Here is a 27,023-nt window from a genome sequence, read left to right as displayed (position 1 = left end):
TTTTCATAGTCGCGATGGTTCAAAAGAATTTTTGGAATGCATAAATACGTGTTTTAAACGGTATACACGAAATTTTTAAACCGTTCATCGAAATGTAGCACATAATATACCATTGGAAAGCTTATGAATAGAAGCAAGTTTTTCATGTAGACGGGTGTTACAAATTCATTGCAGTTGTTACCTTTGAAGCTTTTAGTTTTCTATTCTTATATTGTTATCCGAAACGCATTCCGTGTAGTAGTTGAGCTTTCCGCTGTTTTCACCTTGAACTTTTGTCACGTATTTTTGTTGAACCACTCTCACAAGAATTTTTGAACTTTCTTGGGCCAAGCACTTGAACTTCTAGCAACAAAACTTTTAGCCATTTTTTCATACAAATGCACACTGCATAGTACATGAACTTCTGGGAGTTATCAATTTGAACTTCTCTCGGTTACGTGAAAATATCTGAGTTTTTTGTAGACATTGAACCGCTCTACCATTTTTATTTTACTTCATTGTGTATTTTTAGAAATGTGAAAAATTGGAGGTTTTTAGAAACATCTAACTTCTTCATTATTTGAAATTGAACTTATTGGTTTTATTCTTTAGTAACTAGAAAAATACTGATTTTGAAATAAATATCAAACGGCTCCGCTTTTTCAAATTGAACTTGTGGGTTTTTTCTCTATTGACAAGAGAACCTGAGTTTTTTATATACATTGAACTACTCCATTTTTTAAAATAGAACTTCTTGGTTTTAATCTTCAGTATGGGGAAACATGTCCCAAATGTCATTGTTTTTTGTTTTTGTTTTGAGCTTCTAAATCCTAGGTTTTTAATATACTTTGAACTTGTGTGTTATTTTAATTTGAACTTCACATTTTTCAAGTAAAGAATTGTATTCGGTCTTAAAATAAACATCGAATTTGACTTTTTTCTATTTTTGAACTTCATGGTTGATTCTTTAATAACGATGTATATTTTTAGTCTTATAATGGTTAAATCCTAGATTTTTCATAAACATCGAACCTCTTCGTTATTTACTTTTAACTTCTGGTTTTTTCAAAAAATAGAAATTTTCTCTTTTTAAAACCTTTTCATTGTTTTTTCGTTTATTTTTAATTTTAATTTCTATATTATTGTAATTTGGACTTCTTGGTTTATTTATGTTATAGTAATCCGAAAATCCTAGTTTTGTAATAAAAATTTAACTGGCCCATCATTTAAATTTGAACTTCTAGAGCTTTTTATATTTTTCCTAGAAACGGGGAATACTTTGAGATTTTTTTATACATCTAACTACCCGTTTAAAAAAATTGAACTTCTTAAGTTTATTCTTTTAGTAACGAGGAAAATTTGAGAGAGAAATTATATGCACACACACACACACTTAGTAATACATGAACGTTCATGGAAGTAATACGTGAAGTTCTTTGTACTATGTTTTTCTCATGTTCACATGCACATTCGTTTTCTAAAATAAAAGCTTAGGAGAATACAATTGGGGAAAAACTCTACAGAAATGTGTACTGAAACATCATAATAGAAAGTTGATTCTGAAATTTTTGCAACAAGTTAGAACTCTGTGTGCAGGTCTAAAGACCGTCACCACCAATGGTTCCTTTCCGGCCCAGCCGTGCATTGGCCTAGTCAGCATCCCCACCAATGGGGATTTCGCTGCAGAGTTTCAAATTCCAGAATGATAAAATCAATCAACCTAGAAGTTCCTTTGTATTGTTGTTGCATCTCCTATAGAACAAATAAAAAAGATACAGAATCAAGGTTGGAAAAAGCGCTAGGCCGTAGGCGGGCGGTGACCCTCTGCCTAGTGCCTCGTCTTTTATTTGTTCAATCTGAGTTTTCTATTCTCATCGAACTTCTCCATCTTTTTCGTATGGACTTCCTGGTTTTATTTTCTTAATCTTTTTTATGAAATTTTGAAGCGCTCTATTTTTAAAAGTTGAACTACTTATTATTTTATTTTTGAACTTCTTGTTTCCATTCTTTAATAACGAGGAAAATCTGAGTTTTCTATAATCATCGAACTTCTCCATCTTTTTAATATGGACTTCTTGGTTTTATTTTCTTATTATTTTTTATGAAATTTTGAAGCGCTCTATTTTTAAAAGTTAAACTTCTTGTTATTTTATTTTTCAACTTCTTATTTTTCAAAATTGTTTGTCACTTCAAGTTCTAAAAAATCACAACTCATCGATGTTTTACCTTGCATGTTTAAATTTATTTTTGAACTTGTTGAGATAACACACTTGGCCTTCTCGAACACAACATTTTGACCTTCGCAAAACATAAATTGAAAGCCAAAATTTTGACCTACAAAGCATGTACATGTATATATCTAATTTTTCTTTACACATGACCCATTGGGACTATCATATTTATAGGCAATATGGTTTTGAAACTAAGGGAGGCCATCTCAAGAGGGAACGTATCTAGTGCACCAAGACAATTGGTGCTACCGGTGCACCAGATCCTGTTGCACATTCAAAAATATTAGAAAAAAACAAAAATAATTTAGTGTATCGACACAATATCAATGTATGTTGTCACAAAAATTCAACTCAAAATTCAAAATAATGCTCAAGATACAAAAATGATAAATTTGACCTCAATGCGCTAATGGGCCAAAACTGAAGCCCAACTTGTGTTACGTACTATTCAGTGTCAAATTTGTTATTTTTGTATCTCGAGCAATGTTGAAAATATTGAATTAAAATTTTGTGACAACATACATTGACGTTGTGTCAATTCACTAGATTTTTTCGGATTTTTTGAATATTGTTTAATGTGCAACGGGCGACCGGTGCACCGGTAGCACAAATTGCCCTGGTGCACCAGATACATTCCCCATCTCAAGTATACACATGATGTGAGATCGCATACCCATGTTAATTTGCACCCCAAAAAATACACAGAAATCACACACCCCGTTACTGAACTCTAACAATCTTCCTGCAACTTATGTGACCTTCTCCCTACCTCTATGGTGACCTTCTCCCCTCCTCTGTGATGACCTTTAAGAAACCATAAAAAAATTTAATAAAACATTGAGCTTTTGTCTTGTTTCTTTAATTCAAACTTCTTGAATTGCCAAAGTTTTAATTTTTTGGTGTTTCTTTTTGTGCGACCTTCCTCGGATTTAAGATTTTAGTTTTCATTTTTTTTACGTACTTTTCACACGTGTTTTGAAAGAACTACCCTGCCTGTAAGAATTTTTTTGCTTTTGCTTTTGATTCTGAACTTCTATGTTTTATGTGTATTATGTTTGTTTTGCCAAAAGCAACCTTTTTTGTGTGACATTATTTAACAAAACATGAGCTTCCACCCAAATTATAAGTACTTTTTTCTCTAAAGCGGATTAGAAGTGCTCAACGTAGAGGGATTCACATAAGGAAGGGTTGCGAAAAGAAACATAACCCATTGGACTTGAACACGTAATGAAGAAGATCAACACACCGGACCGCAACCATACTAATTACTGCAAAAAATTGTGGTTTCCATTTTTTTCACGTACTGGATAGTTCCAATAAATGACCTTTCCACACAATAATATGTGGACTTCTCGGAACATAAATTTCATTGACCACTTTTCTACACACAGAACGTACATGAAGGAGGTTGAAGATGTGCACGTGGGATGCATCAACATGTGGGAAAGTTTATTATTACTAAATAGCACACAGAAATCAAACCCATTGGAAAGTGTTTTTGACCAAACTCAGAAGATACTTCAAGCATTCCTAGTATGGCCTTCGAACAGGATTGCAATAGTCAGCGGCTTGGTGATTTGCACTTATGAAGAACAAAAAAATAGAAATGATGTATCTGAAATACTGCATCAAGTGTTAAAAAAATTTCCAACAGTAATAAAGGTGAACTTCATGCTTTTTGGTTCTGAACTTGTCTTATGGTTTTTAGCACCTAATTGAACTCCTACAATTCATCATCAATCAAATGGAAAACCTTATAAAATAAAAAGGCCAACTCTCATGGGCATAACAACAAACAGGCGTACTGGACTTAGTTACAACATAATATATCCAATTTTTTTCCTTTATTGCTGATCAAACTAGCTCTTTCTCGCAAGGTCTGTTCTCGCATCACAGTAGCAAGTATAATTGGGAAAATTTGCAGAAGCTGGTAGCTGGACCTTCGAAGAGGACGAGCGCCTGCAGCGCGGCCACCTAGAGAAGAAAACAGATGAGGAAGGGGATGTGAGGGAGGACGCTGTCGTGGATGCGTCGCGCTCGGGGATATAAGAGCTAAAGTAACAATCTATTCATAAGAGCTCGTCCACCTATATAGTCATATGATTTCTTATGCTAAAGTAACAATCTATTCACAATGTCAAGTATGAATCAGAAACTTCATTAAAAACTAGCAAACTATAATCTTAGTCATTGAAGCAATTGCAATTTATCATACATCGGAAAGAGTTAATATAAGAGCTTTTCAGCAAGTCCACATACTCAACTAGCATTTAGTCTTTCACAATTGCTAACACTCACGCAATATGGGTATGAAGTTTTAATCGGACACAGAGAAAGATAGGGGCTTATAGTTTTACCTCCCAACCTTTTACCTCAAGGGTAACGTCAACAATAATGCTTTATGAAAACCCACATCCAATTAGATATATATATATATATATATATATATGTATATAAGGATCTTTCCAACACATACTGCTTGCCAAAGGATAAAGTGTAAAAAGGAAAGTTGAAGATCACCATGACTCTTGTATAAGGTATAAGACAAAAATAAAAGATAGGCCCTTCGCAGGGGGAAGCAGAGGTTGTCATGTGCTTTTATGGTTGGGGGCACAAAATCTTAATGCAAAAGAACGTCACTTTATATTGCCACTTGTGATAGGGACCGTTATTGTGTAGTCGTCACTTTTATTTCTTCCATATCACAAGCTCTTATAAAGCTTATTTTATCCACACTAATAGATCATACATATTTACAGAGCAATCTTTATTGCTTGCAACAATGACAACTTACTTGAAGGATCTTACTCAATCCATAGGTAGATATGCTGGACTCTCATGGCAAAACTAGGTTTAAGGATATTTGGAAGCACAAGTAGTATCTCTATTTGGTGTAAAGAATTTGGCTAGCACGAGGGGGAAAGGCAAGCTCAACATGTTGGATGATCCATGACAATATAATTTATTTTGGATATAAGAAAACATAACCCATTACATTGTCTTCCTTGTCCAACATCAACTTTTTAGCATGTCATATTTTAATGAGTGCTCACAATCATAAAAGATGTTCAAGATAGTATATGATCTCTGTATTTCCTTTTGTTCTTTTTTTAATCCCCTTGATGTCTACTACACAACCTTATTCTTGTAGACGTTGTTGGGCCTCCAAGTGCACAGGTTTGTAGGACAGTAGCAAATTTCCCTCAAGTTGATGACCCAAGGTTTATAGATCCGTGGGAGGCATAGGATGAAGATGGTCTCTCTCAAACAACCCTGCAACCAAATAACAAAGAGTCTCTTGTGTCCCCAACACACCCAATACAATGGTAAATTGTATAGGTGCACTAGTTCGGCGAAGAGATGGTGATACAAGTGCAATATGGATGGTAGATATAGGTTTTTGTAATCTGAAAATATAAAAACAGCAAGGTAACTAATGATAAAAGTAAGTGAAAATGGTATTGCAATGTGTTGAAACAAGGCCTAGGGTTCATGCTTGCACTAGTGCAAGTTTTCTCAACAATAATAACATAACTGGATGATATAACTATCCCTCAACATGCAACAAAGAGTCACTAATGGCGGAGAACAAACGAAGAGATTATTGTAGGGTACGAAACCACCTCAAAGTTATTCTTTCTGATCAATCTATTCAAGAGTCTGTAGTAAAATAACACGAAGCTATTCTTTCCGTTCAATCTATCCTAGAGTTCGTACTAGAATAGCACCTTAAGACACAAATCAACCAAAACCCTAATGTCACCTACATACTCCAATGTCACCTCAAGTATCTGTGGGTATGCTTATACGATATGCATCACACAATCTCAGATTCATCTATTCAAGCAACACAAAGAAATTCAAAGAGTGCTCCAAAGTTTCTACCGGAGAGTCAAGATAAAAACGTGTGCCAACCCCTATGCATAAGTTCCCGAGGTCATGGAACTCGCAAGTTGATCACCAAAACATACATCAAGTGGATCACGTGATATCCCATTGTCACCACAGATAAGCACATGCAAGACATACATCAAATGTTCTCAAATCCTTAAAGACTCAATCCGATAAGATAACTTCAAAGGAAAAACTCAATTCATCACAAGAGAGTAGAGGGGGAGAAACATCATAAGATCCAACTATAATAGCAAAGCTCGCTATACATCAAGATCGTGCCAAATCAAGAACACGAGAGAGAGAGAGAGATAAAACACATAGCTACTGGTACATACCCTCAACCCCGAGGGTAGACTACTCCCTCCTTGTCATGGAAAGCACCGGGATGATGAAGATGGCCACCGGAGAGGGATTCCCCCCCTCCGTCGAGGTGCCGGAATGGGTCTAGATTGGTTTTTGGTGGCTACAGAGGCTTGCGGCAGCAGAACTCCCGATCTAGGTTTATTTCTGGGGGTTTCTGTATTTATAGGAATTTTTGGCGTAGGTCTCACGTCAGGGGGGGTCTCCGGATCGTCCACGAGATAGGGGCCCATGCCCAGGGGGGTAGGGTGCGCCCCCACCCTCGTGGACAGCCCGGGACTCTTTTGGCCCAACTCTTTTACTCCGGGGGCTTCTTTTGGTCCATAAAAAATCATCAAAAATTGGCATGTCAATTGGACTCCGTTTGGTATTCCTTTTCTGCGATACTAAAAACTAGGAAAAACAGAAACTGGCACTGGGCTCTAGGTTAATAGGTTAGTCGCAAAAATCATATAAAATAGCATATAAATTCATATAAAACATCCAAGGTTGATAATATAATAGCATGGAACAATAAAAAATTATAGCTACATTGGAGACTTATCACCCCTCAAGATCATAGCAAGATAACCAAGCCCTAGACTCAACACTAATCTTTATTATCTATAGCTCACGGACTCGATTACATAGATAAGGATCAACACAAAAACTCAAAGCTAGATCATACTAAACTTTATTATACTAGATCAAGATATAACCAAAAGGATCGAACTAAGAAAAACAGTAAAGATAGAAGTGTGATGGTGATACAATACTGGGGCACCTCCCCCAAGCTTGGCAGTTGCCAAGGGGAGTGTCCATACCCATGTATTTATGTCTCTCCCTTTGGAGGTGGTGATGATGGAGTTGTTGATGAAGTTGTGTCACACATAGAGCGTAGGAGATTCTCCAATTTGCGAATAATGCCCTTGAGTGCAGTGATGTATTCTTTCAACAAAATATTTTCACGAGTGAGATACTTGTTTTGCACCCGAACTATTTCAATCATCTTGAAAGCTTCTATTTTTGTAGGGGTAAGATGGTTATAGTAAGGTTGAAGGATGTCTTCTTCTTCTGCCAGAGCTTGATCCTCCGTGGCCTTCTTGATCCTATAACCCTTGTTTATCTCCCCAAGTTCCTATCTCTTCATCTCTATCTTCATTAGCCAAGCTTCGTCGCCCGCGTTGTTGGAGGAGGGGGGACGACATGATGACTGGCCCTGAAAACTCTGGCAGAAAACAGCTTAGAACAAAAACAGGAGATGTTTGCGTGGTACGGTGGTCAAAACCTTCAGGAGATTATATAATGAATTTTTACTGATCAAAAGAAGTATCATCCAAGAAAACGGAGTCCGGAGGGCACACGAGGTGCCCACAAGGCACGGGGGCGCCCTCCACCCTCGTGGATGCCTTGTGTCCCTTTTGGACTACTTCTTATTTTCCTATTTTCTTAAATATTCCAAAACGGAGAAAAATTTCTATTAGAATTGTTTTGGACTCAGTTTACTTACCGTACCACATACCTATTCCTTTTCGGAGTCTAAAACGTTCTGGAAAGTGTCCCTTATGTACTCCTCCGGGGTTACGGTGTTAATAACATTGGTTTCAACATTTATGGGATTACCTGAGATATAATGTTTAATTCTTTGACTGTTCACCACCTTCGGATTTGTGCCTTCGAAGTTGTTAATTTTTATGGCACCGGAACGATAGACCTCCTCGATAACGTAAGGACCTTCCCATTTAGAGAGGAGTTTTCTTGCAAAAAATCTTCCACGAGAGTTGCATAATAAAACACAATCACCTACATTAAAATCACGCTTTTGTATCCTTTTGTCATGCCATCTTTTAACTTTTTCATTAAACAGTTTGGCATTTTCATAGGCCTGGGTTCTCTACTCATCAAGTGAGCTAATGTTAAATAGTCTCTTCTCACCGGAAAGTTTGAAATCATAATTGAGCTCTTTAATGGCCTGATATGCCTTATGTTCTAGTTCGAGAGGTAAGTGACATGCTTTTCCATAAACCATTTTATACGGAGACATACCCATAGGATTTTTATATGCAGTTCTATAGGCCCATAATGCATCATCAAGTTTCTTGGACCAATTCTTTCTAGATCTATTAACAGTCTTTTGCAAAATTAATTTAATCTCTCTATTACTCAGTTCTACTTGACCACTAGACTATGGGTAGTATGGGGATGCAATTCTATGATTAACATCATACTTAGCAAGCATTTTACGAAAAGCACCATGAATAAAATGTGAACCACCGTCAGTCATTAAGTATCTAGGGACTCCAAACCTCAGAAAAATAACTTATTTAAGCATCTTAATAGAGGTGTTATGATCAGCACTACTAGTTGGAATAGCTTCTACTCACTTAGTAATGTAATCAACAACAATTAAAATATGTGTATACCCATTAGAGGAAGGAAACGATCCCATATAATCAAAGCCCCAAACATCAAATGGTTCAATAACAAGTGAATAGTTCATAGGCATTTCTTGACGTGTACTAATATTACCAATTCTTTGACATTCATCACAAGACAAAACAAACTTATGGGCATCTTTGAAGAGAGTAGGCCAATAAAACCCGGATTGTAATACCTTATGTGCAATTCCAGCTCCAGCGTGGTGACCTCCATAAGCCTCGGAGTGACACTTGTGTTGGATCTGTTCCTGTTCATGCTCAGGTACACAATGCCTAATAAAACCATCTACTCCTTCTTTATAAAGGTGTGGGTCATCCCAGAAGTAATGTCTTAAATCATCGAAAAACTTTTTCTTTTAATGGTATGTGAAACTAGGTGGTATAAATTTAGCAACAATGTAATTAGCATAATCAACATACCATGGAGCAGTATGAGAAGCATTTATGATAGCTAATTGTTCATCGGGAAAGCTGTCACCAATAGGTAGTGGGTCATCAAGAACATTCTCCAACCTAGATAAGTTGTCTGCAACGGGGTTCTCAGCTCCCTTTCTATCAATAATATGCAAATGAAATTCTTGTAGCAAGAGAAACCATCTAATAAGTCTAGGTTTAGCATCTTTCTTTTCCATAAGATATTTAATAGCAGCATGATCAGTGTGAACAGTTAATTTAGAATCGACAATATAAGGTCTGAACTTATCACAAGCAAATACAACTGCTAAAAATTCTTTTTCAGTAGTAGCATAATTTCTCTGGGCACTGTCTAGAGTTTTGCTAGCATATTGGATAACATTTAATTTATTATCAACTCTTTGTCCTAGAACAGTGCGTACAACATAATCACTAGCATCACACATAATTCTTAAATTCCAATCAGGTGGCTGAACAATAGGTGCGGAAATCAAGGCTTTCTTAAGTATTTCAAATTCTTCTATACAATCATCATCAAAGACAAAAGGAACATATTTTTGGAAGACATTAGTCAGAGGCCTAGAAATTTTTGAGAAGTCTTTAATGAACCTCCTATAAAAACCGGCATGACCAAGGAAACTTCTTATACCTTTAATGTCCTTAGGACACATCTTTTCAATAGTATCAACTTTATCTTTATCAACTTCAATACCTCTTTTAGAAATTTTATGCCCCAAGACAATACCTTCATTAACCATAAAGTGGCACTTCTCCCAATTCAAGACAAGATTAGTTTCTTCACATCTCTGCAAAACTCGATCAAGGTTTCTTAAGCAATCATCAAAAGAAGTTCCATACACAGAGAAATCATCCATGAAAACCTCAACAATCTTTTCACAAAAGTCAGAGAATATAGCAGTCATACATCTTTGAAAGGTAGCAGGTGCATTAGATAAACCAAAAGGGATACATCTATAATCAAAGGGACTGGAAGGGCAAGTAAAAGTGGTCTTTTCCTGATCCTCTTTTGACACAAGTATTTCAGAGAAACCAAAATAACCGTCTAGAAAGCAAAAATGTGTATGTTTGGATAATATTTCTAGCATTTGATCAATAAAAGGTAAAGGGTAATGATCATTTCTAGTATCTTTATTTAATTTGTGGAAGTCAATTACCATTCTATAACCTATAACAATTCTTTGTGGGATCAATTCATCTTTATCATTAGGAACAACACTAATACATCCCTTCTTAGGTACACAATGGACAGGACTTACCCACTGACTATCAGCAACAGGATAAATTATACCTGCCTCCAAAAGCTTTATTATTTCATTCCTTACCACTTCCTTCATCTTAGGATTTAACCATCATTGGTGATCAACAACTGGTTTAGTGTCTTTCTTCAATTTTTTTTTGTGCTGGCATAGAGTGGGGTTAATGCCCTTAAGATCATCAAGAGTATATCCAATAGCAGCATGGTGCTTCTTCAGAGTTTTCAATAATTTCTGTTCTTCCTGCTCTGAAAGGTTAGCACTAATAATAACATTAGATATCTTCTTTTCATCAAGATAAGCATATTTAAGAGTATCAGGTAATGGTTTAAGCTCAAACACGGGATCACCCTTGGGTGGAGGAGGATCCCCTAGAATTTCAATAGGCAAGTTGTGTTTCAAAATAGGTCTCTGTTTAAAGAATACTTCATCTATTTCCCTTCTTTCATTCATAAACATATCATTTTCATGGTCTAGAAAATATTGTTCTAAAGGATCATTAGGAGGCACGGCAATAGAAGCAAGACCAATAATTTCATCTTTACTAGGCAATTCTTTATCATGGGGTTGTCTATGAAATTTAGCAAAATTAAAATCATGAGACATATCCCCTAAACCAACAGTAACAATATCCTTTTTGCAGTCTATCTTAGCATTAACAGTATTCAAGAAGGGTCTACCAAATATAATGGGACAAAAGTCATCTTGTGGGGAACCAAGAACAAGAAAATCAGTAGGGTATTTAACTTTCCCACACAAGACTTCAGCATCTCTAACAAGCCCAATTGGTTGAATAGTATCTCTATTGGCAAGCTTAATTGTAACATCAATATCTTCTATCTCAGTAGGTGCAATATCATGCATAATTTCTTCGTATAAAGAATGAGGTATTGCACTCGCACTAGCACCCATATCACATAAGCCATGATCGCAATGATATCCTATTTTAACAAAAACTATAGGCATGCCTACAACAGGTCTATGTTTATTTTTAGTATCGGGTCTAGCAATTCTAGCAGCTTCATCACATAAGTAAATAACATGCCCATCAATATTATCGACCAAGAGATCCTTAACCATAGAAATACTAGGTTCAACTTTAATTTTCTCAAAGGGTGTGGGTGCTTTAGCATTACTCTTACGAACCACAGTTGAAGCTTTAGCATGATCCTTTATTCTAACAGGGAAAGGTGGTTTCTCAATATAAGTGGTAGGAACAATAGGATCAACATTATAAGTGATAGTCTTTTCTTCAACTTTAATAGGTTCAACTACTTTTACTTCAATGGGAGGATGATATTTAAACCACTTCTCCTTAGGGAGATCAACATGACTACCAAATGATTCATATAAAGAAGCTACTATCTCAGAGTTAAGTCCATATTTAGTGCTAAATTCACGAAAAGCATCAGTATCCATAAAAGATTTAACACAATCAAACTTAGGTGTCATACCTGACTCCTTACACTACAAAAAAAGACACTTCCGTGATGATACGTGTTTGTCACAGTAGGTCACATTTTCTGTGGTGCATGTATGTAATGCCCTCGATGCGGATATATCTCCTATGTGTCGAAGCACGACTTAGAGGCATAACCGCATTGAAAGCAATGTCGCAAGTGAGGTAATCATCACAACAACCCATGTAAATAAGTAAAGGGGAAAGGTGCATAGTTGGCTTACACTCGCCACGTCACACAAATACATAAATAAGTCATTACATTCATCCAATACACTCATGGTCCGACTACGGTACCAAAATAAAGATCAACCCCTAAATGCGACAAAGTCCCCGATCGCCCCAACTGGGCACCACTACTGATCATCTGGGAAAGACACATAGTAACGACGAGAGTCTTCATCAAACTACCACTTCAGCTCAAGCGTGTCATCTGGAACGGTATCATCGGTGCCTGCATCTGGTTTTGGAAGGAATCTGTGAGTCACGGGGACTCAGCAATCTCGCACCCTCGCGATCAAGACTATTTAAGCTTATAGGTAAGGTAATCTATGATGTGGAGCTGCAGCAAGTGACTAGCATATGTGGTGGCTAACATATTCGCAAAAGAGAGCGAGAAGAGAAGGCAAAAGCACGGTCGAAACAACTATGATCAAGAAGTGATCCTAGAACAACCTACGTCAAGCATTACTCCAACACCGTGTTCACTTCCCAGACTCCGCCGAGAAGAGACCATCACGGTTACACACGCGGTTGGTGCATTTTAATTAAGTTAAGTTTCAGGTTATCTACAACCGGACATTAACAAATTCCCATCCGCCCATAACCGTGGGCACGGCTTTCGAAAGTTCAAATCCCTGCAGGGGAGTCCCAACTTAGCCCATCACAAGCTCTTACGGTCAACGAAGGATATTCCTTCTCCCAAGACAATCCGATCAGACTCGGCATCCCGGTTACAAGACATCATCGACAATGGTAAAACAAGTCCAGCAACACCGCCCGAATGTGCCGACAAATCCTGATAGGAGCTGCACATATCTCGTTCTCACGGCACACTCAGATGAGCCAGACGTCGGGTAGGCCAGCCCAGAGTTGCCCCTGGTAGCCCCAGACATCGCTCAGTTGGACCAACACTTAGAGAAGCACTGGCCCGGGGGGGTTAAAATAAAGATGACCCTTGAGTCCGCGAAACCCAAGGGAAAAAAAAGGCTGGTGATGAATGGTAAAACCAAGGTTGGGCATTGCTGGAAGAGTTTTATTCAAGGCGAACTGTCAAGGGGTTCCCATTATAACCCAACCGTGTAAGGAACGCAAAATCCGGGAACATAACACCGATATGACGAAAACTAAGGCGGCAAGAGTGAAACAAAACACCAGGCATAAGGCCGAACCTTCCACCCTTTACCAAGTATATAGGTGCATTAAGATAACAAGATAATATAGTGATATCCCAACAATAAACATGTTCCAACAACGAACGATCTCCAATCTTCACCTGCAACTAGCAACGCTATAAGAGGGGCTGAGCAAAGCGGTAATATAGCCAAACAACGGTTTGCTAGGACATGGTGGGTTAGAGGTTTGACATGGCAATTTGGGAGGCATGGTAAGCAAGTGGTAGGTATCATAGCATAGGCATAGCAATAGAGCGAGCATATAGCAAGCAAAGATAGAAGTGATTTCGAGGGTATCGTCATCTTGCCTGCAAAATTCTCAGAGTTGCCTTGATCCTCGTAAGCAAACTCAACATGCTCCTCATTCACGAAGTCCTCTCACGGCTCTACCCAAACAAGAACAACAAGCAAAAGGAGCACAATCAACCACGTGCAATGCTCAAGCAACATGATGCAAACATGGTATGATATGCGGGATGCGATATGTGATGCATATGCATGATTTGCAAATGAATGATTGAACCTGGCCTCAACTTGGAAAACCAAGAGTGCCACTGGAAAGGTGAGGTTATTTCGGTTGAAATCGATATAAAGATCACCGGAATCGGATGCACGGTTTGGACATGGCAAGCAAAACAAATATGGCACCGGTCTGCGATAATCAGCAAGTGACCAACTAAATGCATCAAGATAAATATGCTACAACACTCAAACATGACAACAAAATAAATGGCAGGGATCCACTCATGATGCTTGCCAAAAGATGAACAATGAGCTACGGCTAATTCACTCATTAACAGGTTCAAACAAGCATGGCAAAAGTGCAAATGATGACAGGTTTCAGACTTAGTGAAATTAACACAATTCCGGAATTTATCATCAGGAAGCAATCTTTAGAGCACGAAAACTACATGCTACAGGAACATATCATGGCAAAGCAAGGCATGGCATAAAGCTACTCTAAGCACATAACAACAGTCCCTTAGTGACCTTGAGCCAAAAGGGATCAGAAAATACCATTGCAAGCATGTGAACATAGCAAAAGCTTAAACAGATTCAGACTTAGTGAAAAACTGGAGCATGCAAAACAGTTTAACAAGTAGGCATGTTTATGAGCTCGATGCTCTCACTACAGAGCATGGCATGACAATCTAAGCATACACCCATGAAGAAGTCATGGCATAGAGGCTAGACATGTCAAGAACAACACCATAGCATGCACGGACCGATAGCAACATCATCGGCAAAATCGCTAAACATGTCCACAACCTGCCAGGATCATTTTATAGCAAAAGTAGAGCTCGATTGACTCAAGCTAGGGTGCTCCATAATTGCAAACAAAGACATGGATGGATAGAGCACCACAATGTTAACAAAACATCCTTACTGATCATCCTCAAAAAGAGGCACGGATCACTAGGAAACACCATGAACATATGGCATAAAAACAAAAACAGGACAAGGACTTGGTGAAATTCTAAGTCCCTGAAATCAGCATCATTGAGTAAGCTACTTTGCATGCTTGTCCTAGTCACCACAAAGATCACAGAAATACATGGAAAGCGCCTATGTAAAGATAACATGGCATTCATCAAAACACATGTAGAGCTCAGGATCATAGCATGCACACATTAACCATGGCAAAAATGACAAAAGGCCATTTGTTGAAACATATCTGACATATACCTCACATAGCCCTCTTCCAACAGCATTTCGGGCATCAAGATGAGCTCAAATGAAAATGATGCAATGAGATGAAATGATGTACTCGTCGAGTCGAACATTTCGATGTGCTACACGCATGAATCGGAGCTACGGATGCAGAGTTATGGCCTGCGGAAAAATGCTAAAAGGCTAGGGTTTCGGGAGGAAAAAGTCAACCGAAATGTTCCAGATCCAAATCCGGCCGGAGTTACTGTAGCAGGGCGCGATTTTTGAAGATGGTCGGCCGGAGACGACGAAGAAGACGGCGGTGGAGGCCGCCGGACGGAGGAGAGGTCGCCGGGGAGGAAGCGCGGCGGACGGCGGCGGCCTCGGGCGGCGCTTGCGCGGCGGTGCAGCGGCCGGAGCTGCTGCGGTGGTCGTCGGCGACGAGGAAGTGCGGCGGCCGGTGATGGGGAAGTGCGGCGGCGCGGCGGAGGTGCGGCAGGCCGGTGGCGAGGCGCGAGGAGGCGGGGAGGCGGCGCGGCGTGGTAGGTGGTGGCGGTGGGCGCGCGGGCCTCGGGGGCCGGCGGCGCGGGGGCGGTGAGGCGCCACGTGGCGTGACCTGGTTGGTCGGGCGGAGTGGGCGGACGCGTTCGGTCCAAATCGGACACGTCCGGCGACGAGGTCGAGCTGATTTTTAGGGTTAGGGGTGTAGGGATCCGGAAATGAAATGGAGGGGTCTATTTATAGAGGTAGGATGAGCTAGGAAGCTCCAAATGAGGTGCGGTTTGCGGCCACGTGATCGTGATCGAACACTCTAGATGATAGAAAGGTTTAGGTGGGTTTTGGGCCAGTTTGAAAAGGGTGTTGGGCTGCAACACACACGAGGCCTTTTCGGTCCCTCGGTTAACCGTTGGAGTATGAAACGAAGTCCAAATGGCACGAAACTTGACAGGCGGTCTACCGATAGTAAACCAAGGCCGCATGACAAGTCTCGGTCCAATCCGAAAACGTTTAACACCCACACACGAAAAGAGGTAGAAAGGACCACCGGAGGACATAGGAGCGCCGGAATGCAAAACGGACAACGGGGAAAATGCTCGAATGCATGAGACAAACACGTATGCAAATGCAATGCACATGATGACATGATATGAGATGCATGACAAAGACAAAACACACGGAGACAACAACCCGACAACGAGGAAATAAAATAACTTAGTGCCGAAAACGGCAAGAGTTGGAATATAGATAAGGTAAATTACATCCGGGGTGTTACAACACTCCACCACTACGAAAGGATCTCGTCCCGAGATCTAGGACTAGAAAAACTCCGGGTACTCAAAACGGAGGTGATCCTCGCGTTCCCAGGTGGCTTCACGGTCAGAATGATGTGACCACTTGACTTTGAGGAATTTGATTGACTTGTTGAGGGAGTCCTGGATTAGGGGGTGTTCGGATAGCCGGACTATACCTTCAGCCGGACTCCTGGACTATGAAGATATAAGATTAAAGACTCCGTCCCGTGTCCGGAAGGGACTTTCCTTGGCGTGGAAGGCAAGCTTGGCGATACGGATATGTAGATCTCCTACCATTGTAACCGACTTTGTGTAACCCTAACCCTCTCCGGTGTCTATATAAACCGGAGGGTTTTAGTCCGTAGGACAACATACACAACAACAATCATACCATAGGCTAGCTTCTAGGGTTTAGCCTCTCCGATCTCGTGGTAGATCTACTCTTGTACTACCCATATCATCAATATTAATCAAGCAGGACGTAGGGTTTTACCTCCATCGAGAGGGCATGAACCTGGGTAAAACTTCGTGTCCCTTGCCTCCTGTTACCATCCGGCCTAGACGCACAGTTCGGGACCCCCTACCCGAGATCCGCCGGTTTTGACACCGACATTGGTGCTTTCATTGAGAGTTCCTCTGTGTCGTCGCCATCAGGCTCGATGGCTCCTACGATCATCAATAGTGATGCAGTCCAGGGTGAGACCTTCCTCCCCGGACAGATCTTCGTCTTCGACGACTTCGCACTGTGGGCCAATTCACTTGGCCGTCTGGAGCAGATCGAATGCTATGCCCCTGGCCGTCAGGTCAGATTTGGAAGTTTAAACTACACGGCTGACATCCGCGGGGACGTGATCTTTGACGGATTTGAGCCACTGCCGACGCGCCGCACTGTCCCGATGAGCATGATCTAGCTCTGCCGCCGAACAGTGCCCTGGAGGCCGCACCCGCATCAGCTTCGACCCTTAATTCGGAGCCAACTGCGCCGATCGAGGACGGGCGGTTGGTTGCCACCTCGGGGGCTGCAATCCCAATGGCGATTGAGCCGAACACCAGCCCCTTACTCTGCGAGACTCGTGACTCCAAGGAGCTGGACTCCTATCCAGACTCCAAACCCTCCGCGCCCCTGCTGATTGAATCCGATTGGGCGCCGATCGTGGAGTTTACTGCCGCGGACATCTTTCAGCACTCGCCTTTCGGCGATATCCTGAAGACACTGAAGTCTCCCTCTTTATCTGGAGAGCCCTGGCCGGACTACGGTCAGCAAGGTTGGGGTACGGACGATGAAGAAATTCAAAGCCCACCCACCACCCACTTTGTAGCCACTATCGACGACTTAACCGACATGCTCGACTTCGACTCCGAAGACATCGACGGTATGGACGCTGATGAAGGAGATGATGAAGAACCAGCGCCTATTGGACCCTGGAACGCCACCTCGTCATATGACGTATACATGGTGGACGCACCAAAAGATGACGACGAGGAGCGGAAGGATGCACCGAAGGCTTGTTCCCTCGAAAAGCAGTCCAAGCGGCGACGCAAGCGCCGCCCCAAATCCTGCCTCGACAGAAATAGCGATCACACAGACCCAGCGCTGGAGCAGGGCGAACCGCTGCCGGACAATGGCAATCCGGATAATCAAACCAAACAAACAAATCTTATCAAGGATAATGGTCTAGATGACATAACGCCGGATAGGCACCCGGAGCAGCAGACTGCCCGTAAAAGGCTCGTTGCCACCGCGAGGAGTCTGAAAAAGCAGAAGCAAAGGCTCAAGGCCGTGCAAGACACACTCCAAATCAGATGGAGTAAAATACTCAACACGACAGCAAGGTACAGCGACAATCGCCCCTCCAGGAGCTACACAAAGCGGAAGCCGCTACCCGAATTCGATGAGGAGGCCTCAGACCCCCCACAACCAAATATCAAAGCAGCCACCTGGTCAGATAGACGACCCCTCTACCAACACAGAGCGGCATACAACGCCGCTCACCATACAACACGCAACTAATGCGAGGGCTCGCACCCAAAGGACGGTGCAACAAGATCCATCTATGGACCACACAAGCGCGCCCTAGCATACAATGCAACACAACAAACATCCGAACAACGCGGTACACCCAGCTACAGGGGTGCCGCACACCCCCTATGTTTCACCGATGAGGTGCTGGACCATGAATTTCCAGAGGGATTCAAGCCTGTAAACATAGAGGCATATGACGGAACAAAAGACCCTCGGGTCTGGATTGAGGACTACATCCTTTGTATCCATATGGTTCGAGGAGATGATCTCCATGCCATCAAGTACCTACCCCTCAAGCTCAAAGGGCCAGCTCATCACTGGCTCAAAGGCCTCCCCGAAAGCTCCATTGGAAGTTGGGAAGAGCTCGAAGACGCCTTTCGGGCAAATTTTCAAGGGACTTATGTCCGACCTCCGGATGCGGACGATTTGAGTCATATAACTCAACAGCCCAGAGAGTCAGCCCGAAAGCTTTGGAACAGGTTTCTTACTAAAAAGAACCAGATTGTCGACTGTCCGGACGCCGAAGCCTTAGCAGCTTTCAAGCATAGCGTCCGTGACGAATGGCTTGCCAGACACCTCGGCCAAAATAAGCCGAGAACGATGGCCGCATTAACAAACCTCATGACCCGCTTTTGCGCGGGTGAGGATAGCTGGCTAGCCAGATGCAGCACCAGCGACCCCAGTACATTTGAAGTTAGAGACGGAAACGGGAAATCACGGCGCAACAGCAATAACAAATGTCGGAATATAGAAGACAACACGAAGGGCACGGCAGTAAATGCCGGATTGAAAAGCTCTCGGCCAGGTCAAAAGCCGCCCCCTAAAGGCACCAGGGATGAATTATCCAGCCTCAACAAAATTCTGGACCAAGTATGTCAGATTCATAGTACCCCTGGTAAACCTGCTAATCATACCCATAGAGAATGTTGGGTCTTGAAGCAGTCCGGCAAGCTCAACGCCGTACACAAGGGGGAGGATACACCAAGTGAAAACAAGGACGAGCCCCCCAAGCAAGACACGGGGGAACAAAAGAAATTTCCACCAGAAGTCAAAACAGTAAACGTGTTACACGTAATCAAGGGAAAAAACAACGCGGCACTCCCAGGAAAGTACACCCAAGTGCCTGTCACCACGAAGTCCTGCCACTGGTCATCTCAACCGATCACTTTCGACCATCGCGATTACTCAGCAAGTATCCGACACGCAGGATGGGCTGCCCTGGTATTAGACCCAGTAATTGGCGGATATCACTTCACAAGAGTCTTGATGGACGGCGGCAGTAGCCTAAACCTAACATATCAGGATACAATCTGCAGGATGGGGTTAGACCCAACACAAATTCGCCATAGCAATACTACCTTTAAAGGAGTAATGCCAGGCCCAGGGGCTCGTTGTATGGGCTCCCTCCTACTACAAGTTATATTCGGATACCCTGATAACTTCCGTCGCGAGCATTTAACTTTCCACATCGCTCCGTTTCAAAGTGGCTATCAAGCACTGCTCGGACGTGAAGCTTTCGCTCGCTTTAATGTAATACCACACTACGCCTCCCTCACACTCAAGATGCCCGGTCCACGTGGCATCATTATAGTGCACGGAAATATCAAGCAATCTCTGCGCGCCGAAGAGAGTGAGGCTGCCTTGGCCGCCACACACTAAAGGCGCCCGGACAAGCGAAAGCATCCAATAGGTCGTCAAGACCTCAGATACAACTAATCAAGTCTGGCGCCGCTATTTATATGGAATAAGTGGTCACACCCCTATTTGTCAATACAAGAGGCTCAACGCGCACAGACAAGTGGCAATTTCTTATCATCTTGAATTATACATGGTTTCTTTAAAAACTATCTTTTTGCACGACAACTTTTTCACTTAACTTCCTCTCTTTTACAGACGATCATCGTGCTACACCCGTCCAGGATACGGCACAACGGAGACACAGGCGCAGACGTGCAGCAGGGACCCGCTCCAAGGATTCTTTTTAGATTAAGACCCTGCGTAAACCTTTTTTACTGTCTCTTGTTGATACATATCCACCGTTGAGAAGGATGTTGACGTCTTGGCATGTGGCCACGCCAGAACAATGCATGTACCTGGACACAGGGGGCTTCTTACAAAGGCCACTATTCAAGCCCGGTTTATACCACAAAGACCAAATACCTTAGGGAGTCTTCGGCGTCGCGAGTTTGGCCCTATATGCATCAGCTCCGAATCATTGTGTTTGGTCAAATGTTGGGTTTGCCCGGCTCCTGTGTTTTGGTGCCTTACGTTCCGCCTTGCCGGCTAAGGTAGCACCACGAGAACTACTGCGATTGTGCCCTGGTTCATCCGGACGAGCACCTCAGTAGAGAAAGCCGAAAACTGACTGTCATGATATAGCGTGAGACTGGTCAACCACTCGATGACCTGTGGGAATGTTAGAATTCCTCCGCCTTAACGAAGGGCCGTTTTCCGGCCAGTCATGTACGCACCCCGGTATCGGGAGAGTGCAGAGCCACCAGGGGCTATCTAGTAGCCCCAATGTCAAACTCCTATGGCTAAGTGAAAGTGCTAAAGCATTATAGTCCGGTTGCCTCGCTCGCTCCGCTATCACCTCCTTAATAGGACCAAGACATTGGGTTAAGTGTGAACGCGTGTTTTTGCGAGCACCTCCGCATTATATGCGTGGGGGTTGAAGCCGACGACTGCAATCTTTCAGGTTATACACATGTATACATAAACGGCCGCCCAGGAGGCATCATACTTCTTTCAGGCAAAAGTATAAAAATAGCCTTATAAAAATTTATAAAAGCATTTCGCTTACAATGAGATTACATATCACTCAAACATAATATTTTTTGAGCACTGGGTCTCTATCCAACGGGAACCCTCAAGAACTTCTTCAAAGTAGTGCTCGACAGCCTTTCGACCTATAGCCGAATCCCTCGCTGCAACATTGGTAGCATCCATCTCCGCCCAGTATGCCTTAACACGGGCAAAGGCCATTCGTGCACCCTCTATGCACGCCAACCTCCTCATCGCATTAGTGCGCGGCACCACGTCAAGGACCTGCTGCACCAAGCTGAAATAGCTGTTCGGTTTTGACCTTTCTGGCCATAGTTGATCCACAACAGACCTCATGGAGAGTCCGGACAACCTATTTAGTTCGGCCCATTCAGCTAATTGGTCAGTCAATGAAAGTGGACGCTCAGGAGAATGGAATTGTCTCCAAAACAGCTAGTCTACTTCACGGTCCGTCTGACCGTGGAAGTACTTGGCCGCATCGGCAGCGCTCGCCGCCAAATCCATATACACATCCTCCGAACTCCACAGCCAATCCAGAGGGGCATACCGTTGATCTCCAAATTTCCTCCGCAACATAAAGGATTCCCCAGCTACAATACCCCCAGCTTCCTGCAGCTCCTCCTTCTTTGCCCTCATAGAAGATCGGAGATCCTTTTTCGTCGCAGCAGCCTTCTCAAGGTCCGATGCCTTCGCTTGGTTTTCCTTTCCAAGAACCCGGCAACGGTCGGCGGTGGCTTTTAATTCTATATCCATCTTGGCCATCTTGTCTCGGGTCTCGCCATGCGCGGCCTTCTCGGCTTGCAACTCTTCGGCCGCCTTCACAGCAGCCACATTACCCAACCTCGCTTGTTCCTTGGCTCGGGCAAGTTCTGCCCGCAAGGCTTCAATAGTGGAAGCTCCATCTGCAGTCACAACATATTAAAGATACTAGCATCATGCTGCTCTTCCTATGTGGCGTTTACCAGATAATGACACTTACCCTGTGCCTCATCAAGCCTTTTGTTAACAAGCTCGATGTCGGTGTCTGCCTCATCCAACTGCCATTCTAAATGGGAAAACTCGCTAGTCCGGCTAGCCACCGGAGCTTCCATCACCTGCACATAGAGGCAGTATGGTTATTTCCTGGGAATATGATCCTCTGTTCATCGTCGTTTCCGACGACAACCAGAGTATCAGGGGCTACTATCTACACAGGGCACACCTAGCATGTGCAGGATTATCATACATTCTTTTACGTACCTCAAAGCCTGTCAGTAGACTCATAAAAGCTTCATGCAATCCGCTTTCGGCGGACGATATTCTCTCCATCACCGTATTCATCAGCACACGGTGTTCATCTGAGATGGCCGCTCACCCCACCAACTCCCTCAGAACATTCGATCGCACACTAGACGGTGTCAGACTCTTTTGTCTGCTCTCTTCAGGAGCCGGACACTAGGAGCTTCGGGGGTCAATGGGATTATCTTCTGGCCTCATCAGACTCGGAGAGGCCCTCCGCGGCGAAACTTCAGGGTCGCCCGCTTCTGGAGCGGAGGAGTCTGGAGCAGGCGTTTCGCTCTCCATCATCTCTGGAAGAAGATCCCCCGAAGATGAGCTCATTTGAGAGGGGCTAAGGCCCGAACTGCAAAAATATATGCGGTGGTTATTTTCTCAGAAGAAAAAGTAGGCATATCTGTACTATTAAAAGTATTTCGGGTCACTTACGACTCGTGGGAGAATTGATCCCCCCGCGGACTTTGTGCGGCAACAGCGCCCCCCCAAGGTAGGACCCTCTGTGGGAGACTTCTTCTCCCGTTTGGAAGCTTCGGCTTCCGAATCCCCGGGCGCAGTCCTTTTCCTCTTCTGGTCATCTTCCTTCATGGAGACGCTCGCTCCCTCGGCTAGAATGGGCAGCGTTGGGGGCCCGCGTCCGCCCGCATTATCCTCCACAGTATCTTCCTTCAAGGGCTCCGGGCAAGGTGCGGTCTGGAGCATCTTTTCCAATACCGGATTTTCCAAACCCTCGGGGAGGGGGGCCGAACACCGAATCAACTTCGCCTTTGTTAGCCAGTCCTGGTCAAAAAGCGAACTTTCAAAAATAACTTCGTAACAAAGGAGAGATAGTATGTTCGGACGGAAGATGCCTTACCTATTCGGCGGCGCAGTTACTACTCAAGCCCACGTCCTCGGTGATTTCCGGACACTCCACCTGAGGTCCGAAGAATGACTTGTACATCTCCTCGTGCGTCAGGCCGAGAAAATTTTGAATGGCACGCGGTCCCTCGGGATTGAACTCCCATAGGCGAAGAGGCCGGCGTTTGCAGTATAGGAACGCCCTTGGATGGACCCCAGCTCAGACCTCTGCTGATCCATGACATCAGCTGTGGTGGAGGGCCCGAGCAGAAAACAGAGGGGGCCGCCCACTTGGCACTTCTAGGAGCCGTGATGTAGAACCACTCCTGTTGCCACAATTCGGACACCTCTGGGATGGAACCTTTGGGCCACAGAGCTCCCTTCATCTTGCGTATTGAGGCACCTCCACACGCTGCATGTTGCCCCTCGATCATCTTCGGCTTCACTTCAAAGGTCTTGAGACATAGGCCAAAGTGAGGGGTAACCTGGAGGAAGGCCTCGCACACGACAATAAATGTCGTGATATGAAGAAAGGAGTTCGGAGCTAGATCATGAAAGTCTAGCCCGTAGTAAAACATCAAACCCCTTACGAAAGGATCCTGAGCAAGGCCTAGACCTCGGAGGAAGTGGGAGACAAACACGACGTTCTCGTTGGGTTCGGGGGTGGGGATGGCCTGCCCTCAGGGAGGCAGCCAATGCAAAATCTCGGCGGTCAGATATCTGGCCTCCCTCAACTTTTTGATATCTTCTTCCGTGACGGAGGAAGGCACCCATCGGCCTTGAAAGCTAGATCCGGACATGACTGAAGGTTCGGAGCACCTGACCTGAACTTCGGGCATTTGAGCTTGAGGTGGGGGAAGGATTCGATTGAACACGGGAGGGAAAAATAAAAGCCTTGTCCCCTTTATAAAGAGGGTGAATATCAAGCGTCCTCTCCGTGTCTGTTTGGACTTGCCTATAATCTAGGAGTCCTAGAAGCGGTTGGGTTACCCACGCCCGTATTGATGAGAATCCCGGGATAAGGGGACACGATCTCTGCTTTAACAAGATGTGCCAAGGAAACCGCCTCACATGACGCGCTGAGGTGGGATAATGAAACGACTCGGATAAAGGCTTGGCCATGGTGTGTCACGCTACAGAATACGTCAGTAGATTAGATTGGTGTAAATATTATTCTCTCTATGGCAATATGTGGAAACTTATTTTGCAGAGCCGGACACTATCTTTGTGTTCAAAATCTTCTATGAAGTACTTGGAGGAGGAACCCGTCTTGCAATGCCAAAGACAATCTGTGCGCCGGACTCGTCGTCATTGAAGCCTGGTTCAGGGGCTACTGAGGGAGTCCTGGATTAGGGGGTGTTCGGATAGCCGGACTATACCTTCAGCCGGACTCCAGGACTATGAAGATATAAGATTAAAGACTCCGTCCCGTGTCCGGAAGGGACTTTCCTTGGCGTGGAAGGCAAGCTTGGCGATACGGATATGTAGATCTCCTACCATTATAACCGACTTCGTGTAACCCTAACCCTCTCCGGTGTCTATATAAACCGCAGGGTTTTAGTTCGTAGGACAACATACACAACAACAATCATACCATAGGCTAGCTTCTAGGGTTTAGCCTCTCCGATCTCGTGGTAGATCTACTCTTGTACTACCCATATCATCAATATTAATCAAGCAGGACGTAGGGTTTTACCTCCATCGAGAGGGCCCGAACCTGGGTAAAACTTCGTGTCCCTTGCCTCCTGTTACCATCCGGCCTAGACGCACAGTTCGGGACCCCCTACCCGAGATCCGCCGGTTTTGACACCGACACTTGTTGTGAGTCTTGCGCTCAGTTTCTTCAATGATAGCAACGGGGTGCTCACGATAAGAAAGGTCTTCTTGGAGATCAATGTCTTCGAAGTTGACAGTGCAGTCAGGGGTCTTGAAGCACTTGTGGAGTTGAGACACGTGAAACACGTCGTGCACATTTGCAAAGTTGGAGGGAAGCTCAAGTTGATAGGCGAGATCGCCTCTCTTGCTGACGATCTTGAAAGGACCCATGTATGTAGGGGCAAGCTTCCCTTTGATACCGAAGCGACGAGTACCTTTCATTGGAGAGACGCGGAGGCAAACATGGTCTCCGATCTCGAAAGCAAAATCACGATGCTTACTATCATAGTAGCTCTTCTGGCGCGATTGCGCTGCTTTGAGATTATCACGAATGACTTTGCACATCTCTTCTGCCTCTGTGATCAAGTTATTGCCAAGAAGTTGACGTTCACCAGTCTCTGACCAGTTAAGAGGAGTACGACACTTCCTGCCATAGAGAATTTCAAATGGGGCCTTGCCCGAACTCGCTTGGAAGCTATTGTTGTAGGAGAACTCTGCATATGGAAGACAATCTTCCCACTTCATACCGAAGGAGATAACGCAAGCCCTGAGCATATCTTCAAGAATCTGATTGACATGCTCGACTTGGCCACTAGTTTGAGGATGAAAAGCTGTGCTGAAACGGATGTTGGTGCCCATGGCTTTCTGAAAAGAATCCCAAAACTTCGAGGTGAAGATGCTACCACAATCTGAAGAAATCAACTGCGGAATGCCATGCAGAGAGACAATCTGAGAGGTATATAGCTCTGCCAATTGAGCTGCTGGATGGATTCTTTGTTAGGAAGGAAATGAGCCACTTTAGTGAGTTTGTCGATGACAACGAAGATAGCATCATTGCCACGCTTGGACTTTGGAAATCCAGTCATGAAGTCCATCTCAATGTGGTCAAACTTCCATTCTGGAATGGCAAGAGGTTGGAGGAGACCAGCTGGTCATTGGTGTTCTGCTATAACTCTTCTGCAGACATCACATTCATTCACGAACTGAGCAATCTCGCGCTTCATTCGAGTCCACCAATACGACTGCTTGAGGTCATGGTACATCTTTGTACTCCTAGGGTGGATAGAGAGGAGGAAATTGTGAGCCTCGTTCATAATGACTTTACAAAGGTCACCTTTAGGCACAACAATGCGATCCTCGAAGAATAGAGTATCCTTGTCATCAAGGCGATAACACTTGTACTTGGGTTGACTCTTGGCAATCCCAATCTTCACCTTCTTCACCATAGCATCAAGAAGTTGAGCCTCGTGAATTTGATCTTCCAAAGTAGGAGAGACTTGGAGGTTGGCGAGGAAACCTTGAGGAACAACTTGCAGATTGAATTTGCGGAAAGCTTCACAAAGCTCGGGTTAGTAAGGCTTGAGAATCAAACTGTTACAGTAAGCCTTTCTGCTCAAAGCGTCAGCAATTACATTGGCCTTGCTCGGAGTATATTTGATACTCGGATTATACTCTTGAATCATTTCGACCCAATGAGTCTGCCTGAGGTTGAGATTAGGCTGAGTGAAGATGCACTTGAGACTCTTGTGGTCAGTGAAGATGTCCACTTTTCTTCCCAATAAGAGATGTCTCCAAGTTAAAAGAGCATGCACAACTGCCGCCAACTCGAGGTCATGAGTGGGGTAGTTCTTTTCATTGGGCTTCAACTGGCAAGAGGTATAAGCCACAACTTTCTTCTCTTGCATCAACACTGCACCAAGACCTTGAAGAGAGGCATCACAGAAGACCTCAAACGGTTTGGATTCATCAGGAGGAGTCAGAACTGGAGCAGTGACTAACTTCTCTTTCAGGGTGTTGAAAGCGATGTCACATTCAGGAGACCAAACGTACTTGACGTGCTTCTGGAGAAGGTTGGAAAGAGGCTT

This window comes from Triticum urartu, chromosome 5A (genome assembly GCF_056163025.1).
Source record: "Triticum urartu cultivar PI428250 chromosome 5A, HENAU_Tu73, whole genome shotgun sequence".
Lineage (NCBI taxonomy): Eukaryota > Viridiplantae > Streptophyta > Magnoliopsida > Poales > Poaceae > Triticum > Triticum urartu.
The sequence above is the reverse complement of the archived record's forward strand: the minus strand, read 5'-3'. Positions refer to the sequence as shown.